At 39.8% G+C, this 18561-nt stretch overlaps 2 protein-coding genes across 2 annotated transcripts in view; one reads left to right on the forward strand and one right to left on the reverse strand.

The window, feature by feature from the left end:
• The window catches only part of LOC111161453 (zinc finger protein 527), a 511863-nt gene that overhangs the window by 140640 nt on the left and 352662 nt on the right, over positions 1–18561 (reverse strand). The gene's annotated exons all lie outside the window — the stretch shown is intronic.
• Positions 6708–18561, forward strand: part of LOC111161455 (zinc finger protein 420) — a 44807-nt gene continuing 32953 nt past the window's right edge. The window contains exons 1-2 of the mRNA XM_022525120.1: positions 6708–6764; positions 8241–8291. The gene's annotated coding sequence lies outside the window, so the exon portion shown is untranslated. The remainder of the gene's footprint in view (positions 6765–8240; positions 8292–18561) is intronic.

Below are 18561 nucleotides of genomic sequence, written 5' to 3' on the forward strand. Positions count from 1 at the left end.
TGCTTATTGCCACTGCAGTGCCACTGTTCCCAGGCCCTCTAAGTGGGCAAAGCTAATGAATATAAATACACACACAGAGTGCATACACATATTTATATCTATACTTATTTTTATATCTATATATAATGAAAATAAGTTCGCATGAGCATAATTCTAATGTAAAATCACTGAGTTCATTCTAGTTGTATCCCTTTTCATATGTGTAACTCCCTTCCCTGATGGAAGAAATATTATATATATTTATGTGTGTATAAAACATACTTGATTAATCTTCCTGGAAGTAATCAATACCCCATTGCCACTGCCATACTCTCCCTGGACAGATACCCTTCACCATGCTCAGGCCCTCACACAGTTCTGTAGGGCCATCATGGCTTTACTGAGGTGTATGCCTACCATGCTCAGTTCTGCCAAATGGCTTTAGGATTAAATTGTTAGGAAGAAAAAGAAAAGTAAAGATTCTTTCCCATCTAGGTCAGAGAAATGTGATGTGAAAGGGACTAAACCCACTGTTGCTGGCTTTAAAGATGGAGGGAGGAGGCCATGAGCTAAGGTATATGGCAGCCTCTAGGCTGGTGACAGTTCTCAGCTTATAGCCAAAAAATGAAGAGCTCAGATCTACAGATATAAGTAACTAAATTTTGCCAGTAACCCAAATAAGCAGGAAACAGATTCTCCCCAAAGCCTCCAGAAAATAATACAGCCCTGCTGATATTTGATTTTAGTGTGGTGAGACCCATTCTGGACTTGTGACCTATGGAACTATAAGATAATAAATTTGTGGGTTTTTTTTTTTTTTTTTTCAAGTCACAAAATTTGTGGGAATTGGTCACAGCAGCAGGGGAAGACTAATATAATGGTCATTTAATTTTCAACGAAGTTCCAAAGACTTCTACTGTTGAAAATACCATTTGTAAAAAAAATGGTATTGAAATAATTTGGTATCTATATAGGAAACAAACAAACAAAAAAGAATCTCAACCCCTACCTGACACCATGAACAAAAATTATTTCAAAATAAGTCCTACTCCTGGGGCGCCTGGGTGGCTCAGTGGGTTAAAGCCTCTGCCTTCGGCTCAGGTCATGATCCCAGTGTCCTGGGATCAAGCCCCGCATTGCATTGGGCTCCCTGCTCAGCAGGGAGCCTGCTTCCTCCTTTCTCTCTGCCTGCCTCTCTGCCTACTTGTGATCTCTGTCAAATGGATAAATAAAATCTTTTTAAAAAAATCAAAAAAATAAGTCCTACTCCTAATATAAAAAACTGCCATTACAAAGCTTTCAGAAAAAAACATAGGTAACTCTTTAAATATTTTTCAAACTTGGCAGCAGACAAGTTTCTTAAGTCACAGCAGTAACTATAAAAGAAAAAAACTAATAAATTAAACTTTATTAAAAAAGCCTTTTGCTCATCAGAAGACACTATTAAAAAATGACCAGCAAATCCAAATGCTAGGAAAAATATTCACAAAGCATTTGTCTGACAGAGGACTGATGTCTAGGATATATTAGAATTTATATAACTCAACAATGAAAATACGATCAATTAAAAATGGACAGAAAATTTGAGCAGAGGAAATGTTCAAATGGCTAATAAGCGCAAAAAAAAGTGGTCAACATCAGTAGTCATTAGGGAAATGCCAATTAAAACCACTATGACACATGGTATTGTCATCTGGATATGAGATACACATCCAGAATGACAGCACTGAATGTTGGTGAAAATGTAGGGAAACGAACTCTCATGCATATGTTGTTGGGAGTGTAAAATGGTACAACTATTTTGGATAAAGTTCTGGCAGAAACTTATAAAACTGAACTTATACCTATATACCATGTCCAAACAATTCTGCTCCTAGTTGTTTATCCAAAAGATATGAAAAAATACCTTCATAAAAGACACATCCAAGAATGTTTATAACTGCATTATAATAGCAAAACACCTGGAAATATCCCATTAGCCCATCAAGAGGAGAACGGATAAAGAAACTCTGATATAGCCATACAATGGAATCCAACTCTGTAATAAGAACTGTTTAGATATATCATAAATACACAAACATATCACAACACGGATGAATTTTAACAATGTTATACTGGGGAACTGACTGGGAAGGAGCCTGAGGGAACTTTCTGGTGTGATGGTATTTTTCTTTGATAGGATTTTGGTTTGCACAAATGTATTAATTTGTCAACATTCTTCAAATGATAAATTTAAGGTAAGTGTAGTTCACTGTTTATAAATCTTACCTTAAAAACTGCAACAAGGGGCGCCTGGGTGGCTCAGTGGGTTAAAACCTCTGCTTCAGCTCCGGTCATGGTCTCAGGGTCCTGGGATCAAGCCCCGCATCAGGCTCTCTGCTCGGCAAGGAGCCTGCTTCCTCCTCTCTCTCTCTCTGCCTGCCTCTCTGTCTACTTGTGATCTCTCTATGTCAAATAAATAAATAAAATCTTAAAAAAAAAAAAAAACTGCAACAAAATGTTGAACTTTAGCTAGTAGTATGCATGCTTAAGTGTTTAGGAGTGAAATATACTGATGTCTGCAACTTACTCTGAAATACATTTTAAAAAAATGGACCAATTTGTGGATGAAAACCAGGCTGGACAGATAGCTAACTAGATGATAAAGCGAATATAGCAAAGTATTAATTATAGTATCTAGGTGGTAAATACATGGTATTCATTGTATAATTCTTATCATTTTCTATGGAAATTTTCCTAAGAAAATGTTGGTGAAAATTAAAAAAAAAAAACAAACAAACTATCAACCCATCATTCTGTATTCAGTGAAAATCTCTTCTAAGAATGAGGGGATTTTCGTCCTCTTCCTGTAAGTGGCCTGAAGTGATCTCTGAAAATTACTATTCACTTGACCTATTACCTATTCACTTGACCCAGAAAACCCCACAAAGTCATGCAAATTGAAAGCTCAAATCTCTGGGGTGCCTGGGTGGTTCAGTTGTTAAGTGTCTGCCTTCAGCTCAGGTCATGATTTCAGGATCCTGGGATCAAGCCCTGCATTGGGCTCCCTGCTCAGTAGGGAGCCTGCTTTTCCTTCTCCTGCTCCCCCTGCTTGTGTTCCTTCTCTCGCTGTCTCTCTGTCAAATAAATAAATAAAATCTTAAAAAAAAAGTTCAAATCTTTGTGTTGACGTTCTTAACTGGTGAAACTGCCATCAAGGGTATGCATATCAGGGGCCATCAAGGGTATGCATTATCTGCAAAGCCACCAAATCTCTAGAGGATGTCACTTTACAGAAGCAACATGTGCCATTCTGTCACAACAATGGTGGAGTTGGTAGGTGTACCTAGGCCAAACAGTGAGGCTGGACACAGGTTTTGTGGCCTAAAAAGAGTACTGAATTATTGCACATGCTTAAAAATGCAGAGAATAATGTTGGACTTAAGGATTTAAATGTAGCTTCTCTGGTCATTAAGCACATCCAGGTGCAGAATTTATAGAGCTCGTATTTGGATTAATCTATACATGAGTTCTCCCTGCCACACTGAGATGATCCTTACTGAAAGAGGAGATTGTTCCTAAAACAGAAGAGGAGGTTGCACAGAAGAAAAAGATATCTTAGAAGAAACTGAAGAAACAAAAACTTGTGGCCTAGGAATCAGTTCAGTATAAAATAAATGGAAATAAAAGTACACTCACATGCATATATGCACATGTGTGCATGGATACACACACATATAACTAAAATATACCACAATAATAGCATTTAACTTGGTAGAAGCGATGATCAGTGTATTCTAACATCATTATACTACTGGGCAGGAAAAATTGTAAGTTTAGACTTTGATAACTTAAGTATGTCCTGCTAAATTAAAGATTTTGCAAAGTCACTGAGATAATGCAAACAGAATATATACCTTCCAAAAGAGGACATAAAAAATGGGAGAGGAGAACAATTTAAAGAAGGAATAATGGGGGGGAGGGGAATGAAAACATTAAAAAGTTACATATAACATATGTAATATGTCACATAATAATGTGATAAAATGGTAGAAATAAATACAAATATGTCATTAAATGACTGAATAAAATCTAATTATATGCTATTGTCAAGATACACATTAAAATAATTATACAGAAAGGCTCAAAATGAGGAAGCAGAAAAAATATCAGTCAAAATACTAATCAGAAGAAAGTTGACGTAGCTATATTAATATTGTGTAAAATTAGACTTTAAATAAAAGCATTATAAAAAGATCAGCACAGGGCGTCTGGGTGGCTCAGTTGGTTGGGCGACTGCCTTCGGCTCAGGTCATGATCCCGGACTTCCAGGATCGAGTCCCGCATCAGGCTCCCAGCTCTTTGGGGAGTCTGCTTCTCCCTCTGACCTTCTTCTCTCTCATGCTCTCTCTCTCATTCTCTCTCAAATAAATAAAATCTTTAAAAAAAAAAAAAGATCAGCACAAAATGAAATATTTAAATCTACAATAATTTATATAAATCTAAACTTATGTGTTACTAAAAATACATACATTTAAGCCAAAATTACTGAAACTACAAGGAAAAACAACATTACAGCCATAGTGGGAGATATCACATATTTCTTTTAGTAACTTACATTTAAGAGACAAAAACAAGTATGATTATAGAAGACCTGGACAAAAAATTTACAAACTTTAGTGCATACATTTAGAAAAGTATACTATATACAATAACTGCAAAAACCAGATTATTTTTAGGGGCACCTGGGTGGCACCCAGTTCCATATATACATGACAACTTAATTTATGACTCTTGCTAAGAGGGGAAAGGATAGCCTTTTCATAATGTGAGACAACTGGTGTGTACACACGCACAAAAATTACACCCCTCCTTTGTCTTACAGAAAGAGATGGATTCTAAGAGGTTTTATGACCCCCCCCCCAAAAAAATGTGTAAGGCAAAACTTGAATAAGAATATAGAAAACTAAAATTATGACCTTGGTATAGAGAAGATTTTTTTTTTAAAGATTTACTTATTTTAAAGAAAGAGTACACACATGCACCTGTGCCTGTGTGGGGGAGGGGAAGAGGGAGAGAATCCTCAAGCTGACTCTCCTGGAGCCTGATACAGGTCTCCATCCCACAACCCATGAGATCATGACCTGAGCTAAAACCAAGAGCTTTATTTTTCTCTCCATTAGCCAAGGTAAAATCTTCTCATGTATAAAGTTATTTAACTATTTTATTAGTCAATGGCCTTTCAAACTTACCCAGTAATGCTCCCATAATACAGTGGGTGCCTGCTTTGCCCGGCTGTGCCGGAGGAAAAAGGAGTTAAGCTAGGCCTGACTTTGAAATCATGTTTCTTGAAAACAAACAAAACTGTTGATTTTGCATTCTTCCCCATAACATGTATACTTTATCCGATAGAAAACTCAAGTCTAAGGGGCGCCTGGGTGGCGCAGTGGGTTAAAGCCTCTGCCTTCAGCTCAGGTCATGATCTCAGGGTCCTGGGATTCAGCCCTGCATTGGGTTCTCTGCTCTCTGAGGGGAGCCTGCTTCCCCCTCTCTCTGCCTGCTGCTCTGCCTACTTGTGGTCTCTCTCTGTGTCAAATGAATTAAAAATAAAATCTTTAGAAAAAAAAAGAAAAATCATGTCTAAATTATTTGCCAGATATGGGCGCCTGGGTGGCTCAGTCAGTTAAGTGTCTGCCTTCCGCTCTGGTCCTGATTCCTGGGACTGAGCCCCATGTTGGGCTCCTTGCTATGCGGGGAGCCTGCTTCTCCTCTCCCTTGCCTGCCGCTCTGCCAACTTGTGCTAACAAATAAATAAAATCTTTAAAAAATAAATTATTCGCCAGATGAACTGATTAACCCCCCCCCCCCCCCCCCAAATCAAATTAGTGTCCAAGAAAGAAACAACTTGACCATCCACCAGGAGGACCTCCCGCTCTCCTGGGAGTCAATCTTCTACAGACACCGAAATAGAGGCACGAAAAGAGCACAATTGCATAACACAAAAAGTCACTAGTCATTACCAGTCACGCAACCACCCTCAATTATGAACACAGAACAAACCGCAACAGCAGAGGTCCCTTCCTCCGTCAGACAATCCCACAGTTATGTCATTACCAGGCAGCTTCCAGTACAAGCCACCTCACACCCAACGGCATGTAGAATCGCACTCAGAAATACGGAAATACAACCACACACACAGCCGCCGAGGGCCTCCCAGTCAGCCTGTAACCGTCTCGCGTTATCTCACACACACACACAAAAAGGGCCTGGCCTGGCAGGGAGGAGGTCTCTGCGAGTCCGAGGCTCCGGCTAGTCCCCGCCTCAGCCCCAGCTCCTCCCCCGCACATGCCAGCCTGAGGGTCCGTCCCACCTTCTCCAGATCTGATAAGACCCGGGAACGACTCTCCGCAACTGCAGTCTCAGACCCCAACCGCTCCAGCAGCGCGCGCCTGACGCCTGCGCACTGAGCGCAGACGGGCACTCCCAGGAACACCCGCGGCGCAGCCGTTGCGCGAGCGCATTTTAGCCGCGGAGTCCCGGAATCTCGCGGAGGTTTAGTAAACTGGCCATCTCAGCGTCCTGGCCCGCCAGGCTACAACCTTCCGGGCGTTGGACTACATTTCCCAGAGCCACCGCGTCCCCAGTGCGGCTTCATTTCCGTTTGTTCGCGCGATTTGGGGACCTCGCGTGGGGAGGGCAGCGTCTGTGGAGGAGCTTGGCTCGGCTCCGGCTGGGCGGGCGAACCCCAAATTGGGCTTGGACCCCGGGCGCCAGATCCTGGATCCTGAACCGCACCTTCAGTCGAGGTGAGGATGTCGGGAATGTCGTGGCGGAAGGGTCGCTGGGATTGCGTGTATGTTGGTCTCCAGCCGTTTTGTGCTGTGAGCCAGCCTGCCTGCCACTGATGTAGGCGAATGAACGTGTGCGACTGTGGTTTTGTGTGCAAGCGTTTGTGTGAGGGTGAGTCGTGACTCTGAGGATGTAGTAATACTGCTGTGACAATGTGTTTGTGACCGCGTGCTTAACTGACTGGGAATGTGCCTATGTGACGGTGATTGTGTGTGTACCTTGTATGTGACCGGGGGGTTGCTTGTGACTGTGAGCTGTGCGACAGTGCTCTTGTGACAGGGTTTTTGGATGTACTTGGGTCACTTTGAGGTTGTGTATGCGACTGTGTATTGTGTGTATCACTGAAGTTTGTGACTTTAAGGTGTTATGAGAGTGTTGCTGTGACCCCACTTATTTCTTTGATCTGGTACTTAGTTGCATTTTTCTGATTGGATGGCTGTGGGTATGCCATATGTGTGACTGTTGGGACTGTGAGTGTGTCGCTTTCATGACTGTGTGAAGATAGTAAAAGTGCTGCTGTGAAATGCTGTTTTTGGCCTGGTGTATCCCTGACAGGGTGCTTGGATGTGCTTGAGTCCTTGTGTGTATGCTCTGTTTATGATTGGATTTTGTTTAAGATAAGAGGTGGTCTGAGGATGTAATATTAATTTGGCGATTGTGACTCTGGCTGTGTGACCACGGAAGTGTATGTGACTTTGTCTAGTCAATTTGTATATTTTATAGTCTATGATCTTATGGGAGTTTAGTGAGGTATAGAGATAAAATTGGGTTTTTGTATTTTGGGGGTTCATTATGGGACTGAGTCCCTTTGGTTTTGTCCTTACAGAACTTGACTTCTTTCTCTTCTGACCTCAGTGATCCCTCTTCATACATGGCCTATACACATGGCCTGTATTGGTTCTTAGTTCACACTGGGATTGTAGATGTAGGTTTCCTTTTGGCTTCCAGGTGTCCTCTCACCTTACAGTCTTAAGAATTTTGAATGCAGAAAGGTGATAGGAAGGAAAGATGTCAGGAATTTGAGACCCTGAATGAAGACTGAGCTATTTTTAAGTCACAGACCTGTTCTTGACAAGATTAGAGCTGATTGCACCTTCAAAACAGGCTATATGGAAATATAATGGGGGAGTAGGAATACTTCTAGAGAATGTGCCAGAGGAGTCAGTCACATACTTTAGAACTGGTAGTGCTCTGTCTCCAGTGGACAGTTTTGAATCCAGCAGTAAATTCTGGCCCCAGACAGCTGGAGTCTTGGACCTTCTTTCTAAAACAGAATACACAATTGTGCCAATTGTTCTTCTCTCTAACTTTCCTCCAGGGTAAATGAGGGATAGTTTGGGGGGCTGGGTGGGTAAGAGCATGTGTTCTAATTTAGAGTATATCCTAAGAAGGATGTACTATCTTATGATTCCATTTTCTTTTCCTGAGAGTAGAGTCCAGAGAAGGAAAAAATGGCTGTCGTACATTCAAAAGCAAAGTCCAAGGTGAGTAGATGTTTCCTCTTTGTTTCCCTAAATGCCTTTATTTTTTCAGGACATAGGAATCTTTGTTTTCTCTTTCCTAGTTAAGCTTTCTCAAATGATGGAGGTAGCAAAACAGTTTTCTGTAGATTGGGAGCAAGGAATATGTGCAGTTAATTGAGAGAGATACTTCCCAACAGTGGTTAAATTGAGGAAGAATGGATTTGAGACTCGTTAATTTAAATAGGAGATGATATTGTGTTATTTCTGACACAGCAGCATTCTTTTTTCTTTTCTTTTCTTTTTTTTTTTAAAGAAAGAGTGGGAGGCACGGGGTATGGAGGAAGGGGAAGAGGAAGAGAGAGAATCTTCAGCAGGCTCCATGCCCAGTGCAGAACATGAGGCGGGACTTGAATTCATGACCCTGAAGTCATGACCTGAGCCTAAATCAAGAGCCTGACATTTAATCAACAAAACCACCCAGGTGCCCCTGTTTGGTAGTTTTCAAACTACACAAAAGTATAATGAACCATCATAGGCCCAGCTTAAAAGTTTTCACTTGGTGCGCCTGGGTGGCTCAGTGGGTTTAGCCTCTGCCTTCAGCTCAGGTCATGATCCCGAGGTCCTGGGATCGAGCCCCGTGTCGGGCTCTCTGCTCAGCAGGGAGCCTGCTTCCCCCTCTCTCTCTGCCTGCCCCTCTACCTACTTGTGATCTCCATCTGTCAAATAAATAAAATCTTAAAAAAAAAAAAAAAAAAGTTTTCACTTGCCAATCTTATTTATTCTGACATCAGTTTGAATTCCTTTTTGATTTTCCTTTTGATTTCCTCTTTGATTTATGGTTTATTTAGAAATATCTTATTTGGGGTGCCTGGGTGGCTCAGTGGGTTGGGCCTCTGCCTTCGGCTCAGGTCATGATCCCAGGGTCCTGGGATCGAGCCCCACGTCGGGCTCTCTGCTCTGCGGGGAGCCTGCTTCCTCCTCTCTCTCTCTGCCTGCCTCTCTGCCTACTTGTGATCTCTGTCTGTCAAATAAATAAATAAAATCTTTAAAAAAAAATATCTTATTTAGTTTTCAGGTATTATGAGGATCTTCCAGAGATCTTTTTGTTACTGATTTCTAATTTCATTCCATTGTGTTCAGAGAATATACTATTTATGACTTGAGTCCTTTAAAATTTAAGAGTAGGTTTGTGACCCAAAATGTGTGGTCTATCTTAGTAAATGTTTGGTGTGCACTTGAAAAGACTGTATTCTGCTGTTGTTGGATGGAGCGTTCCATAAATGTCACTTAGGTATAGGTTGATAGTGTTGTTGAAATCCTCTATAGTACCTTTACTGATTTTCTGTCTGTTGCATTTATTTCTTTCTCCTCGTAATTTCTTTAAGTTTCTCCTTCATATATTTTGAAGCTCTGTTATTAGGTACGTAAAAGTTTTAGGTAATATGTGCTGTTGGTGAATTGATCCCTTCGTCATTATGAAGTGGTCTTCTTTATTCCTGGTAGTAGTCTTTGCTCTGAGCATCTACTTTGTCTGATATTTAATGTTACCAGTCCAACTTTCTTTTCATTGTGTTAGCATGAAATATCTTTTACTATTCTTTTATTTTTAAACTGTTTATGTTCTGATGTTGGAGTGCATTTCTTGTCGGCGGCGTTTCATTGGATCTTGTGTTTATCCAGTTGACAATTTCTCTTACAATTAAAGTATAAATAGACCATTTATATTTATATTATATACAATTTATATTATATTAAATATACCATTTATATTTAGTGTGATCATTGATGTGGTTTGGGTCAAATCCATCATCTTGTCCCATCTGTTCCCTATGCCCTTTTCCTTCTTTTCTCCCTTCTTTTGAATTGGGAGAGAGCTTCAAACTAACAATACCAATATTTTTACCAATTATGTGAATACAGAAAAACAATGAAGACTTCTTGAAATTCATAGAATATGACCTGTCCTACAGTTAGGCTCATTTGTTTCATCTTGCTTTTTACTTTTAGTGATTGTGTTTTCCTGACTTTGATTTAATTTCATTTTAAAATTATGTAAAATATTTACTTATCTCCAAAATCAAAACTACAGAACAAAGGTGAATTCAGAGGAGGCCAATGTTCATTCCTATCCCCTTCAACCTGTTTCCTTTTTCTCTGTATAGGTAATAACTACCAGTACTTTTATTTGGTGTATTCTTCTATTTTTCTTTTAAATGACATATGTTTATGTGTATGTGTTTGCATGTATACATAGGTACACATACATGTATACATTTATTTTTTACGTCTCCATTCCTAACTAAAAGGGAGTATTCTGTGTACACTACACTATACCTTTTTTTTTCTCATGTGTTTATTTTTTTTTTAATTTTTTTTAAAAGATTTTATTTATTTATTTGACAGAGAGAGATCACAAGTAGGCAGAGAGGCAGGCAGAGAGAGGGAGGGAAGCAGGCTCCCCGCCAAGCAGAGAGCCCGATGCAGGACTCGATCCCAGGACCCCGAGATCATGACCCGAGCCGAAGGCAGCGGCTCAACCCACTGAGCCACCCAGGCGCCCCTTTCTCATGTGTTTAATGTATCCTGGAGAACATTCTTAGCAGCCTACAGAGATTGTTCTTACTCTGTTTTATAATTATCTATTCTGTTGTATGGGTGTATTAGTTTATTCACCTAGTCTTCTGTGAGTGGGCATTTGGTTTTTTCCCCCAGTATTTTGCCATTATATAATACAGCAATCAATAACAATGTATGTGGTTTCTATATGTAGATGTTTATCTTTGGGGCAAATTTCTAGAAGTGGCCTACTTTTAGTTTATTTTAATGTTTCTAGTACAAATTCTACCTGAATCACATCTCTCAAATAATAATGAAATGGGTGCATTTCCTTATTTTTCCCTTTCCCCATCTTTTTCTCCATTACCCAAGTTAAAAAGAGGTCTTAGAGTTTATCTTTTTATTTTTTTTTAATTTTTTTTTAAGATTTTATTTATTTATTTGACAGAGATCACAAGTAGGCAGAGGCAGGCAGAGAGAGAGGAAGGGAAGCAGGCTCCCTGCTGAGCAGAGAGCCCGACGCGGGGCTCGATCCCAGGACCCTGGGATCATGACCTGAGCCGAAGGCAAAGGCTTTAACCCACTGAGCCACCCAGGCGCCCCTATCTTTTTATTTTTAAATATTATTTTTTCTCAGAATTTATTGAGACTTTTTTTAGCCATTGCATGTCCTTTCTTAAAATTTCACAAAGCTATTATTTCCTTGTTTTCTGATATCAAAGTAGTACATGTTTGTTGTTATGACTTAGGAAATACAAAAGAAAGAAGAAAATAACAATTACTCGAAAAAACTCCTTTAGACTGAATCATGGTTCATATATGGAATCTATCTTTAATTTAAAGTCTTTTTTTAAAAATTTTATTTATTTCTTTGACAGAGACAGATCACAAGTAGGCAGAGAGGCAGGCAGAGAGAGGAGGAGGCAGGCGCCCCGCTGAGCAGAGAGCCCGATGCGGGACTCGATCCCAGGACCTTGAGATCATGACCTGAGCTGAAGGCAGAGGCTTTAAACCACTGAGCCACCCAGGCACCCGTAAAGTCTTTCCTTTTCTAAAACTACTTCTTATAGAAAAATTCAAGCATGTATGAAACTAAGAAGTATAATGCTTCCCCATGTACCCTACCCATCCCTGTGCTTCAACAAATATACATTTGTAACTAAACATGTTTCATCTATAGATCCACTGCTCCCTCTCCCCAGCAAAAAAATGGGTTATTTTGATGTAAATTCTAGATATGTATTTCATCCACAAATATTTTAGTATGTGCATCTAAATGATAAGAACATTTTTACTTAAAAAAATACAACCATGGGGCCTCCGGGTGGTTCAGTCGGTTAAATGTCTGACTCTTGGTATTGGCTCAGGTTATGATCTTGTGGTCATGGGATTGAGCCCTGTGTCTGGCTCTGAGCTCAGCTTGGAGTCTCCTTCAGATTCTCTCTCCCACTCCCTCTCTCTCAAATAAATAAATAAAATCTTTAAACCACAAGTCTCAATAAATTCTGAGAAAAAAGAATATTTAACAATAAAAAGATAAACTAAGACCTTTTTTTTTTTTTTAACTTGGGTAATGGAGAACCACAATATCATCACTATTAAAAAAAAAAAACCCACCTTTAATACTTTAATGTTATGAAATAACAAGTCAGTGTTCACATTTCTCCCATTGTCCATAAATATTTATTAGAATTAAGATCCAAACAATATCTATTTAGTGTAATAGTGTGATATGCTTCTTAATCTTTCTTTTTCTTTTCTTGCAGTTTATTCCAGAAGCAGTTTTCTTATAGAGCTACCCATATTCTGGATTCTGTTGGTTGTATATGTGTGGTGTCATTTTACATGTTCCTGTGTTTCTTCTAAACTGGTATTTAATTCTAGAGGTTTGATCAGGTTCAGGGTTTTTTTGTGTGTGTGGCTTTGCTTGTTTGCTTTGCACTAATCTTTCATACTTAATGGTGAATGCTGCATAACATTAGGTTGTTTTCCTTTATGTGATTTTAGTAGCCATTGGTTGTCTTTACTTGGAATTTATTATTTTATCAGAGTTCAAAATGATATATATTTTTTAAGATTCTATTTATTTATCTGAGAGAGAGAGAGTGAGAATGAGAGAGAGCACAAGCAGAGGGAATGGCAGAGGGAAAGGGAGAAGCAGACTCCCTGCTGAGCAGGTGCCTGATTGCAGCTCAGTCCCAGGGCCCTGGGATCATGACCTGAGCAGAAGGCAGACATTTAACCTACTGAGCCACCCAGGCGTCCCACAAAATGATTCTCTAATTCTCTTGTTTCTTCAGCAATTATTAGTTGGAATACTTGTGTAAAGGGAACCATCCTCTCATCAATGTCTTGGTTATTCTAAAGTATAGCACATTTTAAAAAATTAGGATAAAAGCTTGCTTTTACTTATTATTTTTCAGCATCTTCCAAAGTTCATCCTGTGTTTTTCTTTTAAATTATTATCATGAATTTGAAGATTTAAATATATTTGATATGTTTTATCCATAGCAGTTATTGTTCTTATTAATACTCAGATTGTTCATCTGTGATCTATGGGATCCTCTTTACTTCCTCTGATTTGGTGCCTTTTGGATTCTGTGGCCCTGGTCCTTGAGGTGGGTGAAACCTTTTGTCTGGTACTCCATTGGCAGTGAAATGATTCCCTGTATCTGTGCTGATCCATCTGACCCTCTCTAGGTACTGTTCCATGGGGGAACATGGAACAGTGGGGGAGCCGTTGCTTTCTTTGGGTTAGCTTCTTTTTGTACTAAGTGATTAGTAACTGATTCAAAGCTTGACTGTTTCATTTTGGATTGTTGTCTTAGTTTTTTTGACAACTGGCAGTTCAGCCATTTTTCAGCTCATCTTTTGACAGTTTGGTGTGGTATTCTTGACAATGGGGTGCATTATCAGTTCTGTCAAGGTACTTGATAGTGTTGTGTATAAATCCTCTATATCGTTACTGCTATTTTTATCTACTTGTTTTGTTAGTTGCTAAGAGAAAGATGCTAAAATTTCCAAATCTGATTGTGGATTTGTCCATTTCTTCCTTTAGTTCTCTTAGTTTTTGCTTCATATATTTCGGTGCTTTGCTGTTAAATCTCTACACAATTAGGATTTCTGTGTCTTCTTTTTTTTTTTTTTTTAGATTTTATTTTTTTATTTATTTATTTGTCAGAGAGAGAGAGGGAGAGAGAGCAAGCACAGGCAGACAGAATGGCAGGCAGAGGGAGAAGCAGGCTCCCTGATGAGCAAGGAGCCCGATGTGGGACCCGATCCCAGGACTCTGGGATCATGACCTGAGCCGAAGGCAGCTGCTTAACCAACTGAGCCACCCAGGCGTCCCAGGATTTCTGTGTCTTCTTAATGAATTTATCCTCTTTGTCTCTTGTATTAGTCTTTGTTTTGATCTCTGTTTTGTCTTATATTAATACAAGTACATAGGCTTTCTTTTGCTTAGTATTTGTATGGTATGTCTTTCCTCTGCCATTTTATATTCTTCTTTGTTTTTTAAGTTTTTAAATTCCAGTTAGTTAACATACAGTGTAATATTAGTTTCAGGTGTACAATATAGTGATTCAGCACTTCCATACAACACCTGATGTTCATTTCAGCAAAGGCCCTCCTTAATCCCTATCACTTGTTTTATCAGTCTTCCCACTCACCTCACTTCTGGTAACTATTAGTTTGTTCTTTACAGTTAAAAATCTGTTTCTTGGGGACACGTGGATGGCTCAGTGGGTTAAGCCTCTGCTTTCGGCTCGGGACATGATCTCAGGGTCCTGGGATCAAGTCCCTCATTGGGCTCTCTGCTCAGCGGGGAGCCTGCTTCCCTCTCTTCCTTCTCTCTCTCTGCCTTCTTCTCTGCCTACCTGTGATCTCTTTCTCTGTGAAAAAAGCAAAGAATTTGTTTCTTGGTTTACCTCCCTTTTTTTGTTCTCTTTGTTTGTTTTGTGTCTTAAATTACACATATGGGTGAAATCATATGGTATTTGTCTTTCTTTGACTGACTTATTTCATTTAGGATAATACCCTCTAGCTCCATCCATGTTGTTGCAGATGGCAAGATTTCATTCTTTTTATAGCTGAGTGATACTCCATTGTGTATATATACCACATCTTTATCCATTCATCAGTGGATGGATACTTGGGCTATTTCCATAATTTGGCTATTGTTGGTAATGCTGTTATAAAACATCAGGGTGCATGTATCCCTTTGAATTAGTATTTTTGTATCATTTGGATAAATAGCTAGTAGTGCAATTGCAAAAGTCATAGGGTTGTTCTATTTTTAACTTTCTGAGGAACCTCCATACTGTTTTCCAGAGTGGCTGTATACCACTTTGAATTTCCACCAACAGTGCACAGGGGTTCCCCTTTAACCACATCCTAGCCAACACCTAATGTTTCTAGTATTGTTGATGTTGGCCATTCTGACAGGTATGAGGTGATATGTCATTGTAGTTTTGATTTGTATTTCCCTGATGATCAGTGATATTGAATATCTTTTCATTTGTCTGTTGTCTTATATTAATACAGGTACACAGATTTTCTTAATGCTTAGTATTTGTATGATATATCTTCTTCCACAACTTTACTCATCTGTGTCTTCATATTTAAAGTACATTTCTTGTAAAGAACATATAGTTGAAACTTGCTTTTTTTCTTGTCTTGACATTGTCTTTTAATTGGAATGGCTGGACTATTTACTTTTAAAGGAATTACCATTTAGTTTAATCCCTGCTGTGGACAGGAACTTCCCAAGTATCTCTTAAGAAGTGCTTGGCACATTTTATAGTTCATTTAAATTTCCTTGTGTCTTTAGCTCTGAGATGAATTTAAAGGAGACTGATTTTTTATCTTTTGGGTTTTTTTTTTTTAAAGATTTTATTTATTTATTTATTTATTTGACAGAGAGATCACAAGTAGGCAGAGAGGCAGAGAGAGAGGGGGAAGCAGGCTCCCCGCTGAGCAGAGAGCCCAATACGGGGCTCAATCCCAGGACCCTGGACCATGACCCAAGCTAAAGGCAGAGGCTTAACCCACTGAGCCACCCAGGTGCCCCAATGTGATTTTTTTTTTTATCTTATCTGAAGTATTTTTAGTTGTTAAGATGGGCGCAATTACCTATTGAACTTCCACATCTGGAAGAAGTAGAATTTTTAATTAAATGTTTATTGAATATCTATATCATATATTTGGGGCAATGGTTCTCCCTGGAGGATGTTTTAGAAATACATCTGCATGCTTTTGAATGTTAAAATAACTGAGTTGAGGGTTAAGTCATCTGGCTATTGAAGGACTGATGTAATGCATCCTGATTATAGGGTAGATGACTTTTCTATAAAGGGATAGACAGTAAATACTAAGATATCTGGGCCACATGGTCTCTGTTGCAGTTATTCAACTTTGCCACTTTAGTTTGAAAGTAGGCAAAGATAATTTATTAACAACTGAGTGTAGATGCGTTCCAATAAAGCTTTATTTATAAAAATAGTTGGTGGGCAGTAGTTGGCTAACTTCTAATCTAGATGCTCTGCAGTACACAGCAAATGATTGATCTATGACCTGCAAAATGGAAGACCATAGCTGGGGGAAAAAATGTGTTTATAATAATCTGGGTCTAGAACTTCTCACATAAAGCATTATTTTTTGCATGATTTCTACAAACTGCTGAATTTATCTATGTTACTATTATTGCATGGTTTTACTCTTAATCTTCCAGGAGTGCTTGAGAATGATTGAGAAAAGACTGTACTTTGTTTTATTTAGAAATGTACTGTGACTTTTAAAGTCACAGCACTGATATCAACACTGCTTGTGATATTTTCCTTGCCAGTATCCCATACTTGCAGAAGCCTACATTTGTAGATAATGGATTTCATTGAGCCTGTGCATACCCAAACACATCACACACAAACATACATATGCATACATACATATACACATATATAGACTTTATTTCAAAATGTCAAATATAAATAAAAGTTGTCAACAATACTTAGTTCAAGACTTCTGGGGAAGATGCCAGATTAGGAGGACCCTAAGCTCACCTCGTCTCATGGATACAAACTAGATGACAAGTACATCAGTAAAAATGAGCCAAAAAATGGCCTGAAGACTGGTAGAACAGACTCTCCGTAGCTAAATGTAAGGAATAGGCCACACTAAAGTGTGTAGGAGTGTAGGGATGCAGTTGGGAGCTAAGTGGACCCACAGGACTGTCTGCAGGAGGGAGGGACACTGCAAGCATGTAGAGGAGATAACAAACAGATCCTCACACCAAGCACCCCAGGCATGGGAGCCTCAGGCACAAATCCCCTTAGTATTTGGCTTTGGATTTCATGAGTTCTTGCAAACAGTGGGGCTTAACACCTGGAACTTTAAAAATCAGTAGGCTTGGCTCTGGGAGAGCTGGGAGGGTGAGAAAACTGAGTCCCTGCCCTTAAAGAGATAGCACAACAAACAGCCCCACAGAGGTGCAGCATAGAAGCAGCAGTTTCAAAAATGCCTGGGGTATATGGGAGAGAGATTTGTTTCCTGATCTCAGAACTTGTGCTGGAGGGGCAGGGATCATTGGGAGTCATCTCCACAAACAAAAGAACTTGCAGGCACCATTTTCCTTCTCCATCCCCCAGCCTAGACACACAGATGCTTATGGGAACCAGTGCATCAGTGGTATTTGCTACATAACTTGCTAATGGTGACTGTGCCCCTGCGCCCTTCTGCAGATCCACCCCTTATAGCCAAGCCTCTGCTCTGGGTCTCTTCTCATAGACCTGTGCAAAATTTGCTAACACCCGGCAACACACATGCATACTCCTGCAGACCTGTTCTTCCAATATGCCAGACTATAGCATATCCAGAGTGGTGCCACAAGCTTGGCAGTGTGCAAACATCCTTGACATGGGCCAGCAACCACTCCAGTGTGACTCCCTACTCAGGGGAGAGGGGAAGGTAACCACACACCACAGTCCAACTGCAGCTCCAGCTGGGGGTTGGGTATAGACATCTGGTCTGACTGCAGGCCCTACCCACCAATGAAAGCTTCTTAGGGGACAACACATGGAATGTGCCCTGCAGTTTGGTGCTACTTTGGCTCTGGCAAATGCCCGATGTGACTCAACTTAAGCCCAGTGCAGCCCCATTCTGGCCCACAAACAGTGCAGGAACCAAACTTTACACACAACAGGCAGAAAGACATTGCAGACAACTGAACTGAAGGCAAAAGTGGCTCAGCTACAAAGCGGGGAACAGCATGCAACACACATAAAGGATATTCCTGAAGTGCCAGGTTCTGGTGATCAGGGGACATTGCACTGCAGGGTATTACAGGAATTCTTCATAAGGCCACTATTTTCCAGAGCAGGAGATGTAGCTGATTTTCCTAACATATAGAACAGACACAGAGAGTTAGACAAAATGAGGAGGCAGAAGAGTATGTCCCAAATGAAAGAACAGGACACAATCACAGCAGGAGAACTAAATTAAATGGAGATAAATAATATATACCTGATAGAGAATTTAGAGTAATGGTCATAAAGATACTCTCTGGACTTGAGAAAAGAATGGAGGACTTCACTGAGACTCTTAACAAAGACATAGAAAACATAAAAAAGAACCAGAGATAGAGAACTCAATAACTTAAAAATACATAAGGTGATGGGTGATTGCGTGGCTCAGTGGGTTAAGCCTCTGTCTTTGGCTCGGATCATGATCTCAGGGTCTTGGG

This window comes from Enhydra lutris, unplaced genomic scaffold (assembly GCF_002288905.1).
Source record: "Enhydra lutris kenyoni isolate GAN:26980312 unplaced genomic scaffold, ASM228890v2 scaffoldscaffold85, whole genome shotgun sequence".
NCBI classification, from domain to species: Eukaryota; Metazoa; Chordata; class Mammalia; order Carnivora; family Mustelidae; genus Enhydra; species Enhydra lutris.